The sequence below is a fragment of the Pristiophorus japonicus genome, chromosome 15 (assembly GCF_044704955.1).
Source record: "Pristiophorus japonicus isolate sPriJap1 chromosome 15, sPriJap1.hap1, whole genome shotgun sequence".
NCBI classification, from domain to species: domain Eukaryota; kingdom Metazoa; phylum Chordata; class Chondrichthyes; family Pristiophoridae; genus Pristiophorus; species Pristiophorus japonicus.
In genome coordinates this window covers 45463698-45477961 of record NC_091991.1, presented here as the reverse complement: position 1 = coordinate 45477961, position 14264 = coordinate 45463698, and the positions used below count along the sequence as shown (strand labels likewise).

Sequence of the window (14264 nt, the reverse complement as noted above, 5' to 3'; positions counted from 1 at the left end):
AGTGTCTTTAATACTTCGGCCACGCGTCCTCGAAATCTATGAAAGAGCCCAATCCAACATTGCAGGTGTTGCACTTCCAGCAACGAATGAGCATGTGTACGCCATAATGGACCCTTGGGCGCTGGCTGCACGCCGGTAAAACGGGCGAAGAGCAATCCAATTTCCAGGCCTTGGTTGTCTTAGTGCTTGAAACATATATTGAGTTGTATACAGGATCAAAACACTAAGAAATCTCATTATATTGTAAATGCATAGGAAATTTACTCCAGGATTTGTTTATCTGTCTAGACCATAGTATTTATCCTACTGGAAGACTATTCATTCTTAGCAGAGCATTACTAACTTGTTTTGCGAAACAGAAGCAATAAACTTTGGAAAACACTGTAAATTTTAATGAAGAAATGTTTGATTATTAAATTTTCTGATATCATAGGATCTAACAGAAATCTAAACGGTAATTCCAAAATCCTTTAGAATTTTAACATAGAAACATAGAAAATAGGTGCAGGAGTAGGCCATTCGGCCCTTCTAGCCTGCACCGCCATTCAATGAGTTCATGGCTGAACATTCAACTTCAGTACCCCATTCCTGCTTTCTCGCCATACCCCTTGATCCCCCTAGTAGTAAGGACCTCATCTAACAGAAGTGGCCCAGTGAAAAGTCTTAATTTGGCAGCACAGATTCCTATTTTTAATCAAGACATAACATCAAGAGGTTCAGATGTAGCTAACTGCAAGAGAAAAGGTCAAATAGTTTATCAATGTCAACTGAACCCTAAGGTGTGCTTTGTGCTTATAACTTTATTATTCATTGTTATTCTACTCCTTTATACAGACGGAGCTCACCAGGTGGTTTTATTCAAACTTGTGTCTCTTTTAATGCCAGCATTATCAAAAGCACATTCTAAATAATTTAACTTCAAATAACAAGCTAAATTAAGTTGTGAAGATGAAACAGCTCTAAATTCAAACTGCAATGGAACCAGATTATATAAATCAGGCTTATTGTATACATGTGATAGGTTGTGGGATGACTTTTGTCTGTTGCTTTTTTCTAGATATTGGTTTTAATATCCTATTTCCAACTGACAGTGAAGAGAGTTTTTGAAAGGATTTAGACAGTGAGGATTTTGCATTTGCAAAAAAACTCCGACTCAGCTAATTGTTGTCTAACAACTTCTACTGTAGTTAAAGGAGTATGAGTTATGCTGGCATTTAAGGAAAGAGCATAATTATTTGACAGAGCAGAACAAAATAAAGTTGGCCAAGTGCAGGATTGATGTAACTTTTCTTCCATTGTATTATGTATATTTAATTTGATTGCTACGCCCAATCTATCGTGGTTGGTGTTGACATAGAAATATGTAAAATAAAATAATACAGCAGCGCAAAAGTACTTTTTTGATATTGTTAAATAATGCAATTGTATTTTGACTCACAAGCTCAGCTGATGGAACTACACTAGCTTTCTAGACTCTAAAATAGCTTAAACTGCCAATCTGCACAGTAAGCTATGTTTCCACATAGTTTAATTCCTTGCCCTTATCACTTTCCTCTTTTAATCAAACTGTCTGGCTCCACTACACATTTTGATCTGTAAGTATTTGTATTTATTCTTCCCCATAGACATTCATTAGGGAAAGTGCATTCAAACAAAACATTATACTGGTAACGATCTTATCAGCAGCAGATAACTATATTTTCTGTGACATTTACAAAATCATAATGGCCTACTGAAGAGAAGAAAATACATTTGCCAATGCTTTTTTTAACCTGCCAAGGACTTCAGTAGCTGCTGGCAAAATTGAAAAAGTAATATAATATCAGGGTCTTCAAAATGTACAGTGTTACACGTACAGACATGTTTCATTTGTCTGTGTCTTACTGCTCTGTCGCAATTCAATATTACGACCCGTGATTCCAACACGGTTGATTCTTAAAACTAAGTCAAAAATAGTGTTGTTTTCATGAGTTAATATTGGAGTGTAAGATCCATTTATCTCTTTTTGGAGGTCACATATATTAACCTTTTGAGCACTGAATGCCCTTTGCAGCTTTTCCAACACATATATTTTCTCTCATGTCACTACTGCAAGGATATCCTCCATCTCCCTGCAGGTGAGTGCGAGAGATTTTGGGAGACCTTGAATCATTTTAGTTCTGCTGATGCTTGTTTCAAGTTTGCAGCCTGAGCTGACAATTTGAAAAAAATAGTTGGTCCAGGGAAGTATGAATTTTCTGGGACCGTCACTGGTTTATGGGTTAATGGCTAAAAACAAAAGAGAACAAAAACATGGCAGCAAGCTAAAGCAGCAATTCAAAGCAACTTTGATAATAAATATAAGCATTCACTGCTACACAAGATAAGAATCAAACATTGCTGGAAGAAGTGCAAGGTGACAGCTGAATAGAGACATTCTGAGAGTGCTGAAAACAACCCAGCTTATACTCTTTGATGTTATTAGAAACCCTCAAATCAATGAATGCTTTACATTCCAATGGTAACAATTTACATGCATTCAGCCAGATCTTAATCCACTTAATTCTTTAACACTGACTGCTCTGAGCATTGAGTGCAAGTTGTGTATTAAGACAAGTAGCAGGTAACATCTGTTATGCCAAAATATGCTAGTACATGTTTCCTAAATACCAAACTAATTACTTTGGGGTATAAACCAAACTAATTACTTTGGGAATTGGGGGGAGATTTTAACTAAAAATCACTTGCTTAACATGTGAATTGTTTATAACACCTTTAACCTCTTGGTCATGAAAGTATGTGATTGTGATGTTAATTATAGCAATTTCTTTCTTGAAGTTTAACTTCGATTAATGGTATTTACCTTCTATTTGAAAGGGTACTTTCAGAATGAACTAATCTGGTTGCACAAATCAGGTGAGTGTCTAATCTAAGCCACAAAACCAACCATGATTTTAAATGGTAATCACAGCTGTGCTTTACAGAGGTTGCTTAATCCAGATACAGGTTGGGTTTATTTATAATTGCTAATCGATCATTTGTACTAGTACCTCTGGCCACACGGGCAGCTTACTCCAAATTAGAAACAAATTCATTCTGTTCCTACAGATTGCTCTTTAATCATGGTGATGAGAAAACTACGTTCAACAGAGCATGAAACAGGTAATTTTCAAAAGGGCTAGCTTCAACCAAATACAAATGAATTCACACTCTACAGGCAGAATTTAAACAATCATTGGCAAATCTCTGGAAGTAAGACAACAATAACAACTTACATTTATATAGCGCCTTTAAAATAGTAAAACATCCCAAGGCGCTTCACAGGAGCGCTATCAAAAACAAAATTTGACACCAAGCCATATAAGGAGATGTTAGGGCAGATGACTAAAAGCTTGTTCAAAGAGTAGATGTGAAAGGAGGAAAAAGAGGTAGAGAGATTTAGGAAGGGAATTAGGACCTAGGCAGCTGAAGGCATGGCCGCCAATGGTAGAGCGATTAAAATAGGGGATGTGCAAGAGCCCAGAAATGGCAGAATACAGAGATCTCAGAGAATTGTAGGGCTGGAGGAGATTACAGAGATGAGGGTTTCAGCACAATGAAGGTTTCAGCAGCAGATAAGCTGAGGCAAGGGCAGAGACGGGCGATGTTTCAGAGGTGAAAATGGGCGATCTTACTGACGGCGTGGATATGTCGTAGGAAACTCAACTCATGATCAAATATGACACCAAGATTGCAAACAGACTGGGTCAGCCTCTGACAGTTGACAAGGAGGATAGAACCTGGAGCAAGGAAATGGAGTTTGTGGTGTGGACCGAAGACAATGGCTTCGGTCTTCTCGATATTTAACTGGAAGAAATTTCTGCTCATCCAGTGCTGGATGTCAGACAAGCAGTGCGACAGTATGGAGATAGTGGAGCATTCGAGAGAGGTGGAGGAGAGATAGAGCTGGGTATCAGCAGCGTACATGTGAAGACATGTGTTGTCAGATGATGTCACCGAAGAGCAGCATGCAGATGAGAACCGGATCATGAAAAACGAGTCCACCAATTCTCTGTCATTGAAGAGTTTTCATTACTACAAACTTATGAATAAATACTATGATTTTTCATTTAGTGATATCAAGAATCCTTCTAAAGTACAGGTGCAGCGCCTAAAATCCGGAACCCGCGGGACCGAGGCCGTTCTGGATTTTTCCGGACTTTTGATTTGCTTTGTGACATCATGAATCCGGAAAAACCCGAGCCCAGGTTCAGGTATTTCCAGATTTCGGAACGTCAGAAAGAGCGGGGGAGAGTGGATGGGGAGATTCCCGCTGATGAACTTAACTGTTTGGGCCATCTGGTCCCGCCAAGGAGGTTGTTGTCGGGCAGGCCCCAATGAGGCTGTTGTCAGACGGGCCGGATCGCCGAGGATGTCGTCGGGCAGGGCCTGCTGAGGAGGTGTTTGAGCAGGCCCCGCCAAGGAGGTGTTCGGGCGGGCCCCGCTGAAGAGGTGTTCGGGAGGACCCCATTGAGGAGGCCCCGAGGTAAGGGCAGCGGCGGTGAGGCAAGCGGGGGCGAGGCGAGGCCCGCAGTCGGGCAGCGGCGGGGCCCCCCAAGGTTGGAAAGGTCGTCGGGTCCGGATCCTGGAACATTTTACGGATTCCGAACGACCCTGCCACTGATCGGTCTGGAGTCCGGGTCATTCCGGATTCTCGACGCTGCACCTGTATTAACAAATTTACCAAGAAACATTACAACTGGATCAGAACTTTTGTATGATGGTAAATATGCATTGGAATCCTATAATACGATCAGGTAAGCAGTTATTCAGATTTCACTAACAGCTATACACTTGTACCCTTTATTACAAAAGTTATATCAGAAAGCCTAAAAGATTACAATAATCAGAATGTTATTACCACACTATGATGACAAATTGATGCCATGGCAACGGAAAACAAATCAAATCATGTCGCAGAGGAGAAATCTTTTCAGAATTTCACTTCAAAATGAAGGAAAGATTCATTAGTCGTAGATTATTTTCATAGCTTCAATTTCAAATGCACCATTCTATTTGAAGCAAATTTGCCGTAACAAAGAAATGTGGGTTTAAAGTTATCATTCTTGATGTAAGAATGACAAATATATTTGTAACACTACCCCTGTATAATTTGTTATTTTTCAACACATTCCTGCTCAGTGACAATTTAAACTGGGAGCATTTGTAATTTAAAAAAAAATAGAGCCACCTCATAGTTACTCTGAAGCAACACGCCAATTGATTTTTTTTATACATGCCCGAACAGAAACAGTGGTTAATACGGAGTCCAAAGTAGCTTTTTAAATGGACATGGAAATGGAAATAAATGAAAAAAAAACACAAATTAAGAAAGTATGGCAAATGGGCAGGGGAATGGATTAACTGGATACATTTTTCAGAGAATGATGGGCTGAATGGTCTCATTCTGTGCTATAAAATCCTATGATTTCATGATGTGTAATTTGTAGGTTTGGTCCATGGAATCAGTCTGATATATGGTGTATGAAGTTTATCATCTTGGTAAGGGACAGACAATTTTTTTCAAAGTGAAGTAGGTAAGAATCAGGTTATCTCTAACCTTCCATGCCAATGTTACTTTCATAGAAACATAGAAAATAGGTGCAGAAGTAGGCCATTCGGCCCTTCGAGCCTGCACCACCATTCAATAAGATCATGGCTGATCATTCCTTTCCTGCTTTCTCTCCGTACCCCTTGATCCCTTTAGCCATAAGGGCCATATCTAACTCCCTCTTGAATATATCCAATGAACTGGCATCAACAACTCTCTGCGGTAGGGAATTCCACAAGTTAACAACTCTCTGAGTGAAGAAGTTTCTCCTCATCTCAGTCCTAAATGGCTTACCCCTTATCCTTAGACTATGTCCCCTGGTTCTGGACTTCCTCAAATCGGGAACACTCTTCCTGCATCTAACCTGTCCAGTCCCATCAGAATTTTATATGTTTCTATGAGATCCCCTCTCATCCTTCTAAACTCCAGTGAATACAGGCCCAGTCAATCCAGTCTCTCCTCATATGTCAGTCCTACCATCCCGGGAATCAGTCTGGTGAACCTTCGCTGCACTCCCTCAATAGCAAGAACGTCCTTCCTCAGGTTAGGAGACCAAAACTGAACACAATATTCCAGGTGAGGCCTCACTAAGGCCCTGTACAACAGCAGTAAGACCTCCCTGCTCCTATACTCAAATCCCCTAGCTATGAAGGCTAACATACTATTTGCCTTCTTCACCGCCTGCTGTACCTGCATGCCAACTTTCAATGACTGATGTACCATGACACCCAGGTCTCATTGCACCTCCCCTTTTCCTAATCTGCCGCCATTCAGATAATATTCTGCCTTCGTGTTTTTGCCCCCAAAGTGGATAACCTCACATTTATCCACATTATACTGCATCTGCCATGCATTTGCGCCCACTCACCTAACCTGTCTAAGTCACCCTGCAGCCTTTTAGCGTCCTCCTCATAGCTCACACCGCCCCCCAGTTTAGTGTCATCTGCAAACTTGGAGATATTACACTCAATTCCTTCATCTAAATCATTAATGTATATTGTAAATAGCTGGGGTCTCAGCACTGAGCCCTGCGGCATGTGGATCAGGCGGTTGGAGTTTTTCACCTTCCATGGTCATGGTACGGATGTATTCTTTGTTTAGTTCAAAGCGAAGCCCGTTCTTGATGGTGAGATCTTGATGGTGAGATGATGCAGCACATTGCAGACTGTAGTCATTTTGCACACTGAGGCTGACTCATACTGCAAAACCCCTCCCCCACATGCAGCATAAGCACTGGAATCACATATCACTGCTTAAGGACACCAATGGTTAGCTCTATGTTGGAAAACACAGTTTTGTACATCCAAATATTCTGTGTTCTCCTGGCTTATATGAATTCTGCTGCAGAGTTATGAGCCATTTTTTCAGGCCTGAGCCTAAATCTCTCAGGCATCTGGTTCCAGTTGGTCGTCCAAGCATTGCAGCCAGAGAAAGACACATGGCTGAGGATGGAGGAGTCATATGTTGATCCTGGGTATTGTGCATTCAAATGTAAGAGCCTTTGTTGTGAAAAGATCATCTGCACACAGATGAAATGGAAACCCTTATATTCAGGGTAAACCAGCAGGCACCCTTATCTCTATACCAGTGCATTTCAGGACAGCCAAAATCTTGGAGAGCAAACGAAATAAAAATATAAAAAGAATGCAATTTAGCAGACTGTAACCCTGCAAACACATACCACAACAATCACATAATTTGAATTTAGCCCATATTTCCAAAATATCCCAATTGTGGCCCATTTAAGACCACTTCAAATTTTTGAGGCTAGTACTGATAAAGCTGTATAGCCCATATTTATTTTAATTTCACTCAGTGCTTGCAATCTGATGCCGAACTGAAACTGCTGCAATGAATCAATGTGCAATTGAATCATCTTGGTTAACTTATAAAAATATAATAGCCATGTTACTCAACAAAATGTGACACTAATTAAAAGATCATTTTCAGATTTTCCCCAGCGGCCCAGCAAGTTTATCCACTGAGTAGCCAAGACCAGACAAAGATCATGCCTGATTCAAAAACAGAGCATTTGGGAAATACACAGCAGACGGCATGTGCATGTATAGAGAGAAAAAAACCATATCAGGTCAAACCCTTCTTCAGAACTGAAAACTGAAAGATAAACAAGTAGAATTAGAAAAAAATGGGAAGGAAAATATGCCAATCACAGGGAGGAAGTTAATGGACTGAAATATCTGAAACCGGCAGTGGATTATTAGATAATATGTGAAAAAAACACATCAATGAAGCAATGTAAAGACATTAAAAAAAAGCAAAAGATGGCCTTTGTCAATATAAAAACATAAGAACATAAGAAATAGGAGCAGGAGTAGGCCACGCGGCCCCTCGAGCCTGATCCGCCATTTAATAAGATCATGGCTGATCCGATCATGGACTCAGGTCCACTTCCCTGCCCACTCCCCATAACCCCTTATTCCCTTATCAGTTAAGAAACTGTCTATCTCTGTCTTAAATTTATTCAATGTCCCAGCTTCCACAGTTCTCTGAGGCAGCAAATTCCACAGATTTACAACCCTCTGAGAGAAGAAATTTCTCCTCATCTTAGTTTTAAATGGGTGGCCCTTTATTCTAAGATCATGCCCCCTAGTTCTAGTCTCCCCTATCAGTGGAAACATTCTCTCTGCATCCACCTTGTCAAGCCCCCTCATAATCTTATACGTTTCGGTAAGATCACCTCTCATTCTTCTGAATTCCAATGATTAGAGGCTCAACCTTCTCAATCTTTCCTCATAAGTCAACCCCCTCATCTCTGGAATCAACCGAGTGAACCTTCTCTGAACTGCCTCCAAAGCAAGTATATTATATCCTTTCTTAAATATGGAAACCAAAACTGCATGCAGTATTCCAGGTATTTAAGACAGAGATAGACAGTTTCATCAATACCCTGTATAACTGTAGCAAGACTTCCCTGCTTTTATACTCCATCCCCTTCGCAATAAAGGCCAAGATTCCATTGGCTTTCCTGATCACTTGCTGTACCTGTGTACTAACCTTTTGTGTTTCCTGCACCAGGACCCCCAGGTCCTGCTGAACTGCAGCACTTAGCAATTTTTCTCCATTTAAATTAGAACTTGCTCTTTGATTTTTTTCTGCCAAAGTGCATAACCTCACATTTTCCAACATTATAATCCATCTGCCAAATTTTTGCCCACTCACTTAGCCTATGTCCTTTTGCAGGTTTTGTGTGTCTTCCTCACACATTGCTTTTCCTCCTATCAGCAAACTTGGCTACGTTACACTCGGTCCCTTTATCCAAGTTGCCCTACATCTACTTGTACTGTAGCATAAATCCAGGGTGTAACAAGAGTATCCCTTTATGATTTGAAACATATATTTGTGTCTTTTACATGTGTAAAACCGAGCAAACAGACCAAATACAAGTCATTAAACTGCTTTGTTTCACAGTAAGGTGAACATACAGAACCCAGGTTAAGATCTGACTTACCAAATTCAATCCGTACAATTTATCTTTGTATAATAATACAAAATAAAGATTATATCATACTACATTACTTGACTTAAACAAGATAACTATCCTCCAGCATTTCTACTGCTACTAGTCGGTCCCTCACATTTCTAACCTCTTCGACTCAGCAATAGCCCTCAAATCTTTTGCTGTAACAAACCTGACTGCTTTCTCAATCTTCCTGATTCAATAATCCACCTTGCCTGTGCTTGCTTCTGTATTTTATCTCTTGCTGCTCACAGCCAGACAGCCAAGGCCTGCTGGACATCCCTACTGAGCATCAATGTACCAGTGACTTTTGAACAAAATGGCCCGGATTTTGCGGTAAAAATAACAGCGAGGCTATCAGCTATCACAGTTATTAAAGTGTAAATTGGAAAGCAACTTCTGCCGACTGCACATGTGCAGTTAAATGCGGAAATCAGGAAGTTACTGTCAGAGTTGTCCTGCTCCTCCACCAGCATCGCTATATGGGTATCTCAACCAGACACTTGCCACAAACACACTGAACACATGAAGTTGCTCTACTTACCGACTAGATACGCTGGAAAAAGTTGGATTTTTAATGGCATGATAAGTCTTAATTACTGCCAAACAATCTCTCTGGAACTGAAAATTAATGTTTACAAGTGTGGAGTTTCATTCCTTCAGATTTTAATTATTGGAGATTTAAAAAAATAAAATTAAAACTTCTTGAAACTTTTTTTGTCTCTTTTACACCTCAATCCCATTTTTCTTTTCCTCCCTTTATTTCACTTTTTGTACCTGATTTGATATTGAATATTTGATATTCTAATTTACACTTCCTGGTTCAGATTCTACACGACTCACTAACGATTCCTCAATTTGATTGGTTAAGGAGATCCACTGTTTCTTGCTTTTTTCACATAGGTCTCAGATCCCCTGTAGAGGGCGCCATGTTGAACTAGCTCTCTAATCACCACAAGTTCCAGTGAAAAATCCCAGAGAAAGTCCGTGGGCAAGTGTAAGTCTAATCATTAGCTGGTGTCGTTCATTCGCCACTAACTGCACAATCAGGGCCTGTGGGAGTCCTTTATTGATTACCAAGATAATCTAATGAACTGTTCATTATCAATAATGGAATATAAAAGCAGGGAAGTCTTGCTACAGCTATACAGGGTAGTGGTGAGACCACATCTGGAATACTGCGTGAAGTTTTGGTTTCCATATTTACGAAAGGATATACTTGCTTTGGAAGTAGTTCAGAGAAGGTTCACTAGGTTGATTCCAGAGATGAGGGGGTTGAGTTATGAAGAAAGGTTGAGTAGGTTGGGCCTCTACTCATTGGAATTCAGAAGAATGAGAGGTGATCTTATTGAAATGTGTAAGATTATGAGGGGGCTTGACAAGGTGGATGCAGAGAGAATGTTTCCACTGATTGGAGAGACTAGAACTAGAGAGCATGATCTTAGAACCATTTAAAACTGAGATGAGGAGACATTTCTTCTCTGAGGGTTGTAAATCTGTGGAATTCGCTGCCTCAGAGAGCTGTGGAAGCTGGGACATTGAATAAATTTAAGACAGAAATAGACAGTTTCTTAAATGATAAAAGGATAAGGGGTTATGGGGATTGGGCAGGGAGGTGGAGCTAAGTCCATGATCAGATCAGCCATGATCTTATTGAATGGCAGAGCAGGCTTGCGGGGCCGTATGGCCTACTCCTGTTCCCATTTCTTGGGCCCAAGTTTCCACATGATTTGCGCCTGATTTTTAGGAGCAACTGGTGGAGAATGTACTATCTTAGAAATCGCAATTCTCCACATTTTTTTTCTGCAGTTCTAGTCAGGTAGAACAGTTCTACGTTGGAACAGATTTTTTCTTTAAAAGGGGGCGTGTCCGGCCACTGACGCCTGATTTCAAAGTTTCCACAGTGATAACGTACTCCAAACTAACTTAGAATGGAGCAAGTGAAGATTTTTGTAGAACTGAGAAAACCTGTTCTACACATTAAAAAAATCAGGCGCAGGTTACAAATTAGGCGTCCAGAACGAGGTGGGGGGGAGGGGGGGGAAGGGAAGTCATTAAATTCTACAATAAATCCTTATTTATACTTATACAAACATTATACAAATAAATCCAACCTGAATAAACATTTATAAGCAAAGAAAAGATTAAATAAACCATCTTCCTACCTGTGTGAAAGTGCTTCAGCCAGCCTCACAAGTTCGTTCGTTCGTTCCCGACGGCGGGGGGGGGGGGGGGGGGGGCGAGGAAGACGTTCCCGACGGCGGGAGGGAGGGGAGTGCGGGCCCGCCCGCCCGAACGCAGCGGGGGGGGGGCGGGGAGGAAGACGTTCCAGACGGCGGGCGAGAAGGAGACAGTGAGAAGGCTGCAGGAAGCCTCAGTGCTGATGGCAATGTGCTTTTATTAAAAAATGTTCAAAAATTAAACAGCTACAAAGAACTACAAAAATGGCCGAGTGCCAATGTTTTCCTTCACACTGCGCGTGCGCGAACACTCCAACGCGCACGCGCAGGGTTGCCGGCAGGAAAAAAACTAATTTAAATAGTACCCGCCCCCTCCCACTTACAAAATCGGCGCGAGTGTAAGCTCCGCCCCCCTGGGAGCCACGCCAAACAGACAAGGAGCTGCAGGGCTCTCCAGAATCGCGAGTTTTTTTTCCGGCGCCATTTTCGGCGTGAAAAACAGGCGCCCAGCTCGGAGGAGCGCCCGTTTTTTATCGTGTGGAAACTTGGGCCCCTTATGTTTCTTATGTAATAGTTCCTAGGAAAACAATATAAAGCTAACTCATTAGCATCTTAACATCTAATAGTCATTTTAAAACTTGTATGAATACAATATGCTTCAGAATGGATAGCAAGCTGGCTATAAAACAGAAAACAAAGAGTAAGGGTTAAAGGTAGTTACTCAGACTGGCAAAAGGTAGGAAGTGGTGTTCAACAAGGATAGATGTTGGGATTATGTTGTCCACCATTTACATAAGCGATTTGGACTCGGTATTATTTCAAAATTTGCCGATGACATCAAATTGTAGTTAATGCAGAGGACTATTACAAAATACAGGAAGACATTAATAAATTTGTAGAATGGGCATGTAATTGGAAAATTAACTTCAATATAGTTAAGGTGGTACATTTTGGTTGATAGAATAAGGAGGCCACATACTCCTTTGAAAATAAAGGCTAAATATTTGATAAGGCCCAAAATTGGGCTTGGGAATTGCGATGCACGATCTACCCGCGCCCATTGAAAGTAATGCAGGTAGCAAGTAACATTCATGCTGTCTGCTAATGAACATGATTGATGCGTTCAGTCCAGCGCTGAGACTGCTGCTGAGTGACTGAGCGCTCAGAAGGGGCCGAAGTTCAATTTAAATCTAGCCTCCAGTTTGAAATGCAGTCTGCATTTCTTAAAGGGGTGGTGCTTTCTGAATTCAGCACCTCACTGTAATTGTTGTCAGGGCAATTGTAAAGTAGCTATGGCTCAACAGGGCAGAGAAAGGGGACCTAGGGACTCAGATGCAGCACTAGAGGTCTCGATGCAGGGGGTGAATGGCGGAGACAGTCCTCTATCTGCAGGGGGCCAGGAGGCCCTCCAGACTCACAATAAGGTGGCAGTGGGAAGCGGTCATGGCCACAATCTTTCCCTGAGGAACTGGATCCAGTGCCGAAAGAAGTTTAATGACCTCACACGAGTGGTCAAGGTCAGTGACTGCATCTTCAAATGTCATATACCACCAACTGCACCACTAGCCTCACACACTGCTCAATGCACCACACCCCAACTCACTCAGCTACCAGTAATCGCTATCAATCACGACATATCTCACAATCATAACTTCACCTCAACCTCACACATGTAACACTGCTGCAAGCCTCACACCTTGCACACACTGCCAACTATTCAACCATAAAAGGGACATCACCCAAACACATTGCACCATGCGCACTGACAAACTACCCTTTCTCTTGCAGGCCAAGGTGGCGCATAACAGGAGAGCAGCAGCAGCTAACCGACAGGGGACAGCACGGCTGCATATCCTAACCCAGTTAGGGGAGACTGTGCTGGACATCATTGGAGGGGCTGCCACTGAGGCTGTGGCGATCGGTGAGGCTGAAACCACTGATGATGATCGTATGCTCATACCTAATCCTCCTTCTCACATCCCACTTAACCCTCATCCCACAATCTCTTCTCACTTACAAGCTGCTGATGGTGTAAGCATGCACATCTTGCTTTCCTCCCCTCCCCTCACTACAACTTTACTCTTGTGCCTTTCTCCTTTCAGATACACAAGAACTTAAAGCTCCCCAGCTAGTGCAGGATGAGAGTGATGGAGTAGAGGAAATACCGTCATTCAATCTGACACTCGCAGACACCAGGTCAGAAACTGGCACTGCGCGTACTTTAGAGGGTAATATAGAGGCGGGATCGGCAGGTGGTGAGTCACCAGTGGCCTACAGCCAGGGCAGGGGGAAAGGGTAGCACAGGTGCCAGCTTCTCTGAGAGTGAGGTCACACATAAGTTCTGCTGCAGGAGACTCAGAAGAAGACTTCGATGGGACAGCCTTCAGAAACAGGCTGATGGGCATGCACACAGAAATGCTCGGTGCATTGGCAGGCCTGCCGGAGAGCCTGTTGTCACTGTCAAGGAGCATGGGGGAGTCCGGCACCAACTTTGCACATGACTTTGCGCAGAGCTTGGAACCCATGATTTCCAGGATAGAAGTGATGGGCAACTCCATTAGAGCACTTGTGGACCCAATGATGTAGGATCTTGCAGCTTCCATTGCAGCACAAGCAGAGGCGACCCAACGTCCGAGTGCTGCAGTGGAAGCTCAGACTTCTGTTGTGCAAGTTCAACTTGCTGCCACTCAAGCTCAGACTGCTGCCATCGTGGCTGCATTTGGGGCTTGCAGGGTGTCACAACAGTCCAGCAATCTATCCTCCAACAGATTACTAGAATTGCTGAGGCGCCATCCTAGGGGAGCAGCTGTGGCTCCGTGGGGCACGAACCAGCTGTCTTTTCTGAGAGCATTCGTCCTTCCACCACTGCCACTCCACCACTGCCCTTGCAGTTGCCCTTCAGCCAGCCAGCCCAGACTGCTGCCGCCCATGGTGAGGTGGTACAGTCTCCAGCTGGGCCTTCTAGGCCCAGAGCTGCTCGAATTCATCCTGCTAGGCCATCTCCAGTCTCCCCCACTGAAAGTCAGCAGCCTTCCAC

General features: G+C 42.5%; 1 protein-coding gene across 4 annotated transcripts in view; it reads right to left on the bottom strand.

Annotated features, from left to right (window-relative positions):
* Positions 1–14264, bottom strand: part of immp2l (inner mitochondrial membrane peptidase subunit 2) — a 735610-nt gene that overhangs the window by 333757 nt on the left and 387589 nt on the right. The window lies entirely within an intron of this gene.